The sequence below is a fragment of the Chiloscyllium punctatum genome, chromosome 4 (genome assembly GCF_047496795.1).
Source record: "Chiloscyllium punctatum isolate Juve2018m chromosome 4, sChiPun1.3, whole genome shotgun sequence".
NCBI lineage: Eukaryota > Metazoa > Chordata > Chondrichthyes > Orectolobiformes > Hemiscylliidae > Chiloscyllium > Chiloscyllium punctatum.
Genome location: NC_092742.1, coordinates 120,369,695 through 120,381,970, shown reverse-complemented (window position 1 = coordinate 120,381,970; position 12,276 = coordinate 120,369,695).

Below are 12,276 nucleotides of genomic sequence, written 5' to 3'. Positions count from 1 at the left end.
GCCGGTCTCTCTCTCATCGCCCCCCGTCTCTCTCTCACCCCCGGTCTCTCTCATCACCCCCGGTCTCTCTCTCACCCCCGGTCTCTCTCTCTCACCCCCGGTCTCTCTCTCATCGCCCCCCGTCTCTCTCATCACCCCCGGTCTCTCTCTCACCTCCGGTCTCTCTCTCACCCCCGGTCTCTCTCTCATCCCCGGTCTCTCTCTCTCACCTCCGGTCTCTCTCTCACCCCCAGTCTCTCTCATCAACGCCGGTCTCTCTCTCATCGCCCCCCGTCTCTCTCTCACCCCCGGTCTCTCTCTCTCACCCCCGGTCTCTCTCTCATCGCCCCCCGTCTCTCTCTCTCCCCCGGTCTCTCTCATCACCCCCGGTCTCTCTCTCTCTCACCCCCGGTCTCTCTCTCTCTCACCCCCGGTCTCTCTCATCACCCCCGGTCTCTCTCTCACCCCCGGTCTCTCTCTCTCATCCCCGGTCTCTCTCATCACCCCTGGTCTCTCTCTCATCACCCCCGGTCTCTCTCTCACCCCTGGGCTCTCTCTCTCACCCCCGGTCACTCTCATCACCCCCGGTCTCTCTCTCTCATCAACCCCAGTCTCTCTCACCCCCGGTCTCTCTCTCTCTCACCCCTGGTCTCTCTCTCATCACCCCCGGTCTCTCTCTCACCCCCGGTCTCTCTCATCACCCCCGGTCTCTCTCATCACCCCCGGTCTCTCTCTCATCATCCCTGGTCTCTCTCTCATCACCCCCGGTCTCTCTCATCACCCCCGGTCTCTCTCATCACCCCCGCTCTCTCACTCATCACCCCCGGTCTATCTCTCACCGCCGGTCTCTCTCATCGCCCTTGGTCTCTCTCTCATCGCCACCCGTCTCTCTCTCACCCCCGGTCTCTCACTCATCACCCCCGGTCTCTCTCATCGCCCTTGGTCTCTCTCTCTCATCACCCCCGGTCTCTCTCATCACCCCTGGTCTATCTCTCACCCCCGGTCTCTCTCATCACCCCCGGTCTCTCTCTCATCGCCCCCCGTCTCTCTCATCACCCCCGGTCTCTCTCTCACCCCCGGTCTCTCTCTCATCACCCCCGGTCTCTCTCTCATCACTCCTGGTCTATCTCTCACCCCCGGTCTCTCTCATCGCCCCCGGTCTCTCTCTCATCGCCACCCGTCTCTCTCTCACCCCCGGTCTCTCGCTCTCACCCCCAGTCTCTCTCATCACCCCCGGTCTCTCTCTCATCGCCCCCCGTCTCTCTCATCACCCCCGGTCTCTCTCTCACCCCCGGTCTCTCTCTCACCCCCGGTCTCTCTCTCATCCCCGGTCTCTCTCTCTCACCTCCGGTCTCTCTCTCACCCCCAGTCTCTCTCATCAACGCCGGTCTCTCTCTCATCGCCCCCCGTCTCTCTCTCACCCCCGGTCTCTCTCTCACCCCCGGTCTCTCTCTCTCACCCCCGGTCTCTCTCTCATCGCCCCCCGTCTCTCTCATCACCCCCGGTCTCTCTCTCACCTCCGGTCTCTCTCTCACCCCCGGTCTCTCTCTCATCCCCGGTCTCTCTCTCTCACCTCCGGTCTCTCTCTCACCCCCAGTCTCTCTCATCAACGCCGGTCTCTCTCTCATCGCCCCCCGTCTCTCTCTCACCCCCGGTCTCTCTCATCACCCCCGGTCTCTCTCTCTCTCACCCCCGGTCTCTCTCTCATCGCCCCCCGTCTCTCTCTCACCCCCGGTCTCTCTCATCACCCCCGGTCTCTCTCTCTCTCACCCCCGGTCTCTCTCTCTCTCACCCCCGGTCTCTCTCATCACCCCCGGTCTCTCTCTCACCCCCGGTCTCTCTCTCTCATCCCCGGTCTCTCTCATCACCCCTGATCTCTCTCTCATCACCCCCGGTCTCTCTCTCACCCCCGGTCTCTCTCTCTCACCCCCGGTCACTCTCATCACCCCCGGTCTCTCTCTCTCATCAACCTCAGTCTCTCTCACCCCCGGTCTCTCTCTCTCTCACCCCCGGTCTCTCTCTCATCACCCCCGGTCTCTCTCTCACCCCCGGTCTCGCTCATCACCCCCGGTCTCTCTCATCACCCCCGGTCTCTCTCTCATCATCCCTGGTCTCTCTCTCATCACCCCCGGTCTCTCTCATCACCCCCGGTCTCTCTCATCACCCCCGGTCTCTCACTCATCACCCCCGGTCTATCTCTCACCGCCGGTCTCTCTCATCGCCCTTGGTCTCTCTCTCATCGCCACCCGTCTCTCTCTCACCCCCGGTCTCTCACTCATCACCCCCGGTCTCTCTCATCGCCCTTGGTCTCTCTCTCTCATCACCCCCGGTCTCTCTCATCACCCCTGGTCTATCTCTCACCCCCGGTCTCTCTCATCACCCCCGGTCTCTCTCTCATCGCCCCCCGTCTCTCTCATCACCCCCGGTCTCTCTCTCACCCCCGGTCTCTCTCTCATCACCCCCGGTCTCTCTCTCATCAACGCCGGTCTCTCTCTCATCGCCCCCCGTCTCTCTCTCACCCCCGGTCTCTCTCTCTCACCCCCGGTCTCTCTCATCACCCCCGGTCTCTCTCTCTCACCCCTGGTCTCTCTCATCAGCCCCGGTCTCGCTCTCATCACCCCCGGTCTATCTCTCTCATCCCCGGTCTCTCTCTCTCACCCCCGGTCTCTCTCATCACCCCCGGTCTCGCTCTCATCACCCCCGGTCTCTCTCTCTCACCCCCGGTCTCTCTCTCTCACCCCCGGTCTCTCTCATCACCCCTGGTCTCTCTCTCATCACCCCCGGTCTCTCTCACCTCCGGTCTCTCTCATCACGCACGGTCTCTCTCTCTCACCACTGGTCTCTCTCATCACCCACGATCTCTCTCTCACCCCCCGTCTCTCTCTCACCCCCGGTCTCTCTCTTCACACCCGATTTCTCTCTCTCTCACCCCCGGTCTCTCTCTCATCACCCCCGGTCTATCTCTCACCCCCGGTCTCTCTCATCGCCCCCGGTCTCTCTCTCATCGCCACCCGTCTCTCTCTCACCCCCGGTCTCTCGCTCTTACCCCCGGTCTCTCTCATCAACCCCGGTCTCACTCTCGTCGCCCCCCGTCTCTCTCATCACCCCCGGTCTCTCTCTCACCCCCGGTCTCTCTCTCATCACCCCCGGTCTCTCTCTCACCCCCGGTCTCTCTCTCAACCCCGGTCTCTCTCTCATCCCCGGTCTCTCTCTCTCACCTCCGGTCTCTCTCTCATCCCCGGTCTCTCTCTCATCGCCCCCCGTCTCTCTCTCACCCCCCGTCTCTCTCTCACCCCCGGTCTCTCCCTTCACCCCCGGTTTCTCTCTCTCTCACCCCCGGTCTCTCTCTCATCACCCCCGGTCTATCTCTCACCACCGGTCTCTCTCATCGCCCCCGGTCTCTCTCTCATCGCCACCCGTCTCTCTCTCACCTCCGGTCTCTCTCTCACCCCCAGTCTCTCTCATCAACGCCGGTCTCTCTCTCATAGCCCCCCGTCTCTCTCTCTCACCCCCGGTCTCTCTCATCACCCCCGGTCTCTCTCTCACCCCCGGTCTCTCTCTCTCTCACCCCCGGTCTCTCTCTCATCACCCCCGGTCTCTCTCTCACCCCCGTTCTCTCTCATCACCCCCGGTCTCTCTCATCACCCCCGGTCTCTCTCTCATCACCCCTGGTCTCTCTCTCATCACCCCCGGTCTCTCTCATCACCCCCGGTCTCTCTCTCATCACCCCTGGTCTATCTCTCACCCCCGGTCTCTCTCATCAACCCCGGTCTCTCTCTCATCGCCCCCCGTCTCCCTCATCACCCCCGGTCTCTCTCTCACCCCCGGTCTCTCTCTCATCACCCCCGGTCTCTCTCTCATCAACGCCGGTCTCTCTCTCATCGCCCCCCGTCTCTCTCTCACCCCCGGTCTCTCTCTCTCACCCCCGGTCTCTCTCATCACCCCCGGTCTCTCTCTCTCACCTCTGGTCTCTCTCATCAGCCCCGGTCTCGCTCTCATCACCCCCGGTCTCTCTCTCTCTCACCCCCGGTCTCTCTCTCTCACCCCCGGTCTCTCTCATCACCCCCGGTCTCTCTCTCTCACCCCCGGTCTCTCTCATCACCCCCGGTCTCGCTCTCTCACCCCCGGACTCTCTCATCACCCCCGGTCTCGCTCTCATCACCCCCGGTCTCTCTCTCTCACCCCCGGTCTCTCTCTCTCACCCCCGGTCTCTCTCATCACCCCCGGTCTCGCTCTCATCACCCCCGGTCTCTCTCTCTCACCCCCGGTCTCTCTCTCTCACCCCCGGTCTCTCTCATCACCCCTGGTCTCTCTCTCATCACCCCCGGTCTCTCTCACCCCCGGTCTCTCTCATCACGCACGGTCTCTTTCTCTCACCACTGGTCTCTCTCATCACCCCCGATCTCTCTCTCACCCCCCGTCTCTCTCTCACCCCCGGTCTCTCACTTCACACCCGGTTTCTCTCTCTCTCACCCCCGGTCTCTCTCTCATCACCCCCGGTCTATCTCTCAACCCCGGTCTCTCTCTCATCCCCGGTCTCTCTCTCTCACCTCCGGTCTCTCTCTCACCCCCAGTCTCTCTCATCAACGCCGGTCTCTCTCTCATCGCCCCCCGTCTCTCTCTCTCACCCCCGGTCTCTCTCATCACCCCCGGTCTCTCTCTCACCCCCGGTCTCTCTCTCTCACCCCCGGTCTCTCTCTCATCGCCCCCCGTCTCTCTCTCACCCCCGGTCTCTCTCATCACCCCCTGTCTCTCTCTCTATCACCCACCGGTCTCTCGCTCTCTCACCTCCGGTCTCTCTCATCACCCCCGGTCTCTCTCTCTCACCCCCGGTCTCTCTCATCACCCCTGGTCTCTCTCTCATCACCCCCGGTCTCTCTCACCCCCGGTCTCTCTCATCACGCACGGTCTCTCTCTCTCACCACTGGTCTCTCTCATCACCCCCGATCTCTCTCTCACCCCCCGTCTCTCTCTCACGCCCGGTCTCTCTCTTCACACCCGGTTTCTCTCTCTCTCACCCCCGGTCTCTCTCTCATCACCCCCGGTCTATCTCTCACCCCCGGTCTCTCTCATCACCCCCGGTCTCTCTCTCATCGCCACCCGTCTCTCTCTCACCCCCGGTCTCTCGCTCTTACCCCCGGTCTCTCTCATCAACCCCGGTCTCTCTCTCGTCGCCCCCCGTCTCTCTCATCACCCCCGGTCTCTCTCTCACCCCCGGTCTCTCTCTCATCACCCCCGGTCTCTCTCTCACCCCCGGTCTCTCTCTCAACCCCGGTCTCTCTCTCATCCCCGGTCTCTCTCTCTCACCTCCGGTCTCTCTCTCACCCCCAGTCTCTCTCATCAACGCCGGTCTCTCTCATCACCCCCGGTCTCGCTCTCATCACCCCCGGTCTCTCTCTCTCACCCCCGGTCTCTCTCTCTCACCCCCGGTCTCTCTCATCACCCCGGTCTCTCTCTCATCACCCCCGGTCTCTCTCACCCCCGGTCTCTCTCATCACGCACGGTCTCTCTCTCTCACCACTGGTCTCTCTCATCACCCCCGATCTCTCTCTCACCCCCCCGTCTCTCTCTCACCCCCGGTCTCTCTCTTCACACCCGGTTTCTCTCTCTCTCACCCCCGGTCTCTCTCTCATCACCCCCGGTCTATCTCTCACCCCCGGTCTCTCTCATCACCCCCGGTCTCTCTCTCATCGCCACCCGTCTCTCTCTCACCCCCGGTCTCTCGCTCTTACCCCCGGTCTCTCTCATCAACCCCGGTCTCTCTCTCGTCGCCCCCCGTCTCTCTCATCACCCCCGGTCTCTCTCTCACCCCCGGTCTCTCTCTCATCACCCCCGGTCTCTCTCTCACCCCCGGTCTCTCTCTCAACCCCGGTCTCTCTCTCATCCCCGGTCTCTCTCTCTCACCTCCGGTCTCTCTCTCACCCCCAGTCTCTCTCATCAACGCCGGTCTCTCTCTCATCGCCCCCCGTCTCTCTCTCTCACCCCCGGTCTCTCTCTCTCATCCCCGGTCTCTCTCTCTCACCCCCGGTCTCTCTCATCACCCCCGGTCTCGCTCTCATCACCCCCGGTCTCTCTCTCTCACCCCCGGTCTCTCTCTCTCACCCCCGGTCTCTCTCATCACCCCGGTCTCTCTCTCATCACCCCCGGTCTCTCTCACCCCCGGTCTCTCTCATCACGCACGGTCTCTCTCTCTCACCACTGGTCTCTCTCATCACCCCCGATCTCTCTCTCACCCCCCGTCTCTCTCTCACCCCCGGTCTCTCTCTTCACACCCGGTTTCTCTCTCTCTCACCCCCGGTCTCTCTCTCATCACCCCCGGTCCATCTCTCACCCCCGGTCTCTCTCATCACCCCCGGTCTCTCTCTCATCGCCACCCGTCTCTCTCTCACCCCCGGTCTCTCGCTCTTACCCCCGGTCTCTCTCATCAACCCCGGTCTCTCTCTCGTCGCCCCCCGTCTCTCTCATCACCCCCGGTCTCTCTCTCACCCCCGGTCTCTCTCTCATCACCCCCGGTCTCTCTATCACCCCCGGTCTCTCTCTCAACCCCGGTCTCTCTCTCATCCCCGGTCTCTCTCTCTCACCTCCGGTCTCTCTCTCACCCCCAGTCTCTCTCATCAACGCCGGTCTCTCTCTCATCGCCCCCCGTCTCTCTCTCTCACCCCTGGTCTCTCTCATCACCCCCGGTCTCTCTCTCACCCCCGGTCTCTCTCTCTCACCCCCGGTCTCTCTCTCATCGCCCCCCGTCTCTCTCTCACCCCCGGTCTCTCTCATCACCCCCTGTCTCTCTCTCTATCACCCCCCGGTCTCTCGCTCTCTCACCCCCGGTCTCTCTCATCACCCCCGGTCTCTCTCTCACCCCCGGTCTCTCACCTCAACCCCGGTCTCTCTCATCGCCCCCCGTCTCTCTCTCACCCCCGGTCTCTCTCTCTCACCCCCGGTCTCTCTCATCATCCCCGGTCTCTCTCTCTCACCCCTGTTCTCTCTCATCAGCCCCGGTCTCGCTCTCATCGCCCCCGGTCTCTCTCTCTCATCCCCGGTCTCTCTCTCTCACCCCCGGTCTCTCTCATCACCCCCGGTCTCGCTCTCATCACCCCTGGTCTCTCTCTCTCACCCCCGGTCTCTCTCTCTCACCCCCGGTCTCTCTCATCACCCCTGGTCTCTCTCTCATCACCCCCGGTCTCTCTCACCCCCGGTCTCTCTCATCACGCATGGTCTCTCTCTCTCACCACTGGTCTCTCTCATCACCCCCGATCTCGCTCTCACCCCCCGTCTCTCTCTCACCCCCGGTCTCTCTCTTCACCCCCGGTTTCTCTCTCTCTCACCCCCGGTCTCTCTCTCATCACCCCCGGTCTATCTCTCACCACCGGTCTCTCTCATCGCCCCCGGTCTCTCTCTCATCGCCACCGGTCTCTCTCTCACCTCCGGTCTCTCTCTCACCCCCAGTCTCTCTCATCAACGCCGGTCTCTCTCTCATCGCCCCCCGTCTCTCTCTCTCACCCCCGGTCTCTCTCATCACCCCCGGTCTCTCTCTCACCCCCGGTCTCTCTCTCTCACCCCCGGTCTCTATCTCATCGCCCCCCTGTCTCTTTCTCACCCCCGGTCTCTCTCATCACCCCCTGTCTCTCTCATCACCCCCGGTCTCTCTCTCTCATCAACCCCGGTCTCTCTCACCCCCGGTCTCTCTCTCTCTCACCCCCGGTCTCTCTCTCATCACCCCCGGTCTCTCTCTCACCCCCGTTCTCTCTCATCACCCCCGGTCTCTCTCATCACCCCCGGTCTCTCTCTCATCACCCCTGGTCTCTCTCTCATCACCCCCGGTCTCTCTCATCACCCCCGGTCTCTCTCATCACCCCCGGTCTCTCACTCATCACCCCGGTCTATCTCTCACCCCAGGTCTCTCTCATCGCCCCCGGTCTCTCTCATCACCCCCGGTCTCTCTCTCATCAGCCCTGGTCTCTCTCTCATCACCCCCGGTCTCTCTCATCACCCCCGGTCTCTCTCTCTCATCACCCCCCGGTCTCTCTCATCAACGCCGGTCTCTCTCTCATCGCCCCCCGTCTCTCTCTCTCACCCCCGGTCTCTCTCTCTCATCCCCGGTCTCTCTGTCTCACCCCCGGTCTCTCTCATCACCCCCGGTCTCGCTCTCATCACCCCCGGTCTCTCTCTCTCACCCCCGGTCTCTCTCTCTCACCCCCGGTCTCTCTCATCACCCCGGTCTCTCTCTCATCACCCCCGGTCTCTCTCACCCCCGGTCTCTCTCATCACGCACGGTCTCTCTCTCTCACCACTGGTCTCTCTCATCACCCCCGATCTCTCTCTCACCCCCCGTCTCTCTCTCACCCCCGGTCTCTCTCATCACCCCCGGTCTCTCTCTCATCGCCACCCGTCTCTCTCTCACCCCCGGTCTCTCGCTCTTACCCCCGGTCTCTCTCATCAACCCCGGTCTCTCTCTCGTCGCCCCCCGTCTCTCTCATCACCCCCGGTCTCTCTCTCACCCCCGGTCTCTCTCTCATCACCCCCGGTCTCTCTCTCACCCCCGGTCTCTCTCTCAACCCCGGTCTCTCTCTCATCCCCGGTCTCTCTCTCTCACCTCCGGTCTCTCTCTCACCCCCAGTCTCTCTCATCAACGCCGGTCTCTCTCTCATCGCCCCCCGTCTCTCTCTCTCACCCCCGGTCTCTCTCATCACCCCCGGTCTCTCTCTCACCCCCGGTCTCTCTCTCTCACCCCCGGTCTCTCTCTCATCGCCCCCCGTCTCTCTCTCACCCCCGGTCTCTCTCATCACCCCCTGTCTCTCTCTCTATCACCCCCCGGTCTCTCGCTCTCTCACCCCCGGTCTCTCTCATCACCCCCGGTCTCTCTCTCACCCCCGGTCTCTCACCTCAACCCCGGTCTCTCTCATCGCCCCCCGTCTCTCTCTCACCCCCGGTCTCTCTCTCTCACCCCCGGTCTCTCTCATCATCCCCGGTCTCTCTCTCTCACCCCTGTTCTCTCTCATCAGCCCCGGTCTCGCTCTCATCGCCCCCGGTCTCTCTCTCTCATCCCCGGTCTCTCTCTCTCACCCCCGGTCTCTCTCATCACCCCCGGTCTCGCTCTCATCACCCCTGGTCTCTCTCTCTCACCCCCGGTCTCTCTCTCTCACCCCCGGTCTCTCTCATCACCCCTGGTCTCTCTCTCATCACCCCCGGTCTCTCTCACCCCCGGTCTCTCTCATCACGCATGGTCTCTCTCTCTCACCACTGGTCTCTCTCATCACCCCCGATCTCGCTCTCACCCCCCGTCTCTCTCTCACCCCCGGTCTCTCTCTTCACCCCCGGTTTCTCTCTCTCTCACCCCCGGTCTCTCTCTCATCACCCCCGGTCTATCTCTCACCACCGGTCTCTCTCATCGCCCCCGGTCTCTCTCTCATCGCCACCGGTCTCTCTCTCACCTCCGGTCTCTCTCTCACCCCCAGTCTCTCTCATCAACGCCGGTCTCTCTCTCATCGCCCCCCGTCTCTCTCTCTCACCCCCGGTCTCTCTCATCACCCCCGGTCTCTCTCTCACCCCCGGTCTCTCTCTCTCACCCCCGGTCTCTATCTCATCGCCCCCTGTCTCTCTCTCACCCCCGGTCTCTCTCATCACCCCCTGTCTCTCTCATCACCCCCGGTCTCTCTCTCTCATCAACCCCGGTCTCTCTCACCCCCGGTCTCTCTCTCTCTCACCCCCGGTCTCTCTCTCATCACCCCCGGTCTCTCTCTCACCCCCGGTCTCTCTCATCACCCCCGGTCTCTCTCATCACCCCCGGTCTCTCTCTCATCACCCCTGGTCTCTCTCTCATCACCCCCGGTCTCTCTCATCACCCCCGGTCTCTCTCATCACCCCCGGTCTCTCACTCATCACCCCGGTCTATCTCTCACCCCCGGTCTCTCTCATCGCCCCCGGTCTCTCTCATCACCCCCGGTCTCTCACTCATCAGCCCTGGTCTCTCTCTCATCACCCCCGGTCTCTCTCATCACCCCCGGTCTCTCTCTCTCATCACCCCCGGTCTCTCTCATCACCCCCGGTCTCTCTCATCACCCCCGGTCTCTCTCGCATCACCCCTGGTCTATCTCTCACCCCCGGTCTCTCTCATCGCCCCCGGTCTCTCTCTCATCGCCACCCGTCTCTCTCTCAACCCCGGTCTCTCGCTCTCACCCCCGGACTCTCTCATCACCCCCGGTCTCTCTCTCATCGCTCCCCGTCTCTCTCATCACCCCCGGTCTCTCTCTCACCCCCGGTCTCTCTCTCACCCCCGTTCTCTCTCTCATCCCCGGTCTCTCTCTCTCACCTCCGGTCTCTCTCTCACCCCCAGTCACTCTCATCAACGCCAGTCTCTCTCTCATCGCCCCCCGTCTCTCTCTCACCCCCGGTCTCTCTCATCACCCCCGGTCTCTCTCTCACCCCCGGTCTCTCTCTCTCACCCCCGGTCTCTCTCTCATCGCCCCCCGTCTCTCTCATCACCCCCGGTCTCTCTCTCACCCCCGGTCTCTCTCTCACCCCCGGTCTCTCTCATCCCCGGTCTCTCTCTCTCACCTCCGGTCTCTCTCTCACCCCCAGTCTCTCTCATCAACGCCGGTGTCTCTCTCATCGCCCCCCGTCTCTCTCTCACCCCCGGTCTCTCTCATCACCCCCGGTCTCTCTCTCACCCCCGGTCTCTCTCTCTCACCCCCGGTCTCTCTCTCATCGCCCCCCGTCTCTCTCTCACCCCCGGTCTCTCTCATCACCCCCGGTCTCTCTCTCTCTCACCCCCGGTCTCTCTCTCTCTCACCCCCGGTCTCTCTCATCACCCCCGGTCTCTCTCTCACCCCCGGTCTCTCTCTCTCATCCCCGGTCTCTCTCATCACCCCTGGTCTCTCTCTCATCACCCCCGGTCTCTCTCTCACCCCCGGTCTCTCTCTCTCACCCCCGGTCACTCTCATCACCCCCGGTCTCTCTCTCTCATCAACCCCGGTCTCTCTCACCCCCGGTCTCTCTCTCTCTCACCCCCGGTCTCTCTCTCATCACCCCCGGTCTCTCTCTCACCCCCGGTCTCTCTCATCACCCCCGGTCTCTCTCATCACCCCCGGTCTTTCTCTCATCACCCCTGGTCTCTCTCTCATCACCCCCGGTCTCTCTCATCACCCCCGGTCTCTCTCAGCACCCCCGGTGTCTCACTCATCACCCCCGGTCTATCTCTCACCGCCGGTCTCTCTCATCGCCCTTGGTCTCTCTCTCATCGCCACCCGTCTCTCTCTCACCCCCGGTCTCACACTCATCACCCCCGGTCTCTCTCATCGCCCTTGGTCTATCTCTCTCATCACCCCCGGTCTCTCACATCACCCGTGGTCTATCTCTCACCCCCGGTCTCTCTCATCACCCCCGGTCTCTCTCTCATCGCCCCCCGTCTCTCTCATCGCCCCCTGTCTCTCTCTCACCCCCGGTCTCTCTCATCACCCCCTGTCTCTCTCATCACCCCCGGTCTCTCTCTCTCATCAACCCCGGTCTCTCTCACCCCCGGTCTCTCTCTCTCTCACCCCCGGTCTCTCTCTCATCACCCCCGGTCTCTCTCTCACCCCCGTTCTCTCTCATCACCCCCGGTCTCTCTCATCACCCCCGGTCTCTCTCTCATCACCCCTGGTCTCTCTCTCATCACCCCCGGTCTCTCTCATCACCCCCGGTCTCTCTCATCACCCCCGGTCTCTCACTCATCACCCCGGTCTATCTCTCACCCCCGGTCTCTCTCATCGCCCCCGGTCTCTCTCATCACCCACGGTCTCTCTCTCATCAGCCCTGGTCTCTCTCTCATCACCCCCGGTCTCTCTCATCACCCCCGGTCTCTCTCTCTCATCACCCCCGGTCTCTCTCATCACCCCCGGTCTCTCTCATCACCCCCGGTCTCTCTCTCATCACCCCTGGTCTATCTCTCACCCCCGGTCTCTCTCATCGCCCCCGGTCTCTCTCTCATCGCCACCCGTCTCTCTCTCACCCCCGGTCTCTCGCTCTCACCCCCGGACTCTCTCATCACCCCCGGTCTCTCTCTCATCGCCCCCCGTCTCTCTCATCACCCCCGGTCTCTCTCTCACCCCCGGTCTCTCTCTCACCCCCGGTCTCTCTCTCATCCCCGGTCTCTCTCTCTCACCCCCGGTCTCTCGCTCTCACCCCCGGACTCTCTCATCACCCCCGGTCTCTCTCTCATCGCCCCCCGTCTCTCTCATCACCCCCGGTCTCTCTCTCACCCCCGGTCTCTCTCTCACCCCCGGTCTCTCTCTCATCCCCGGTCTCTCTCTCTCACCTCCGGTC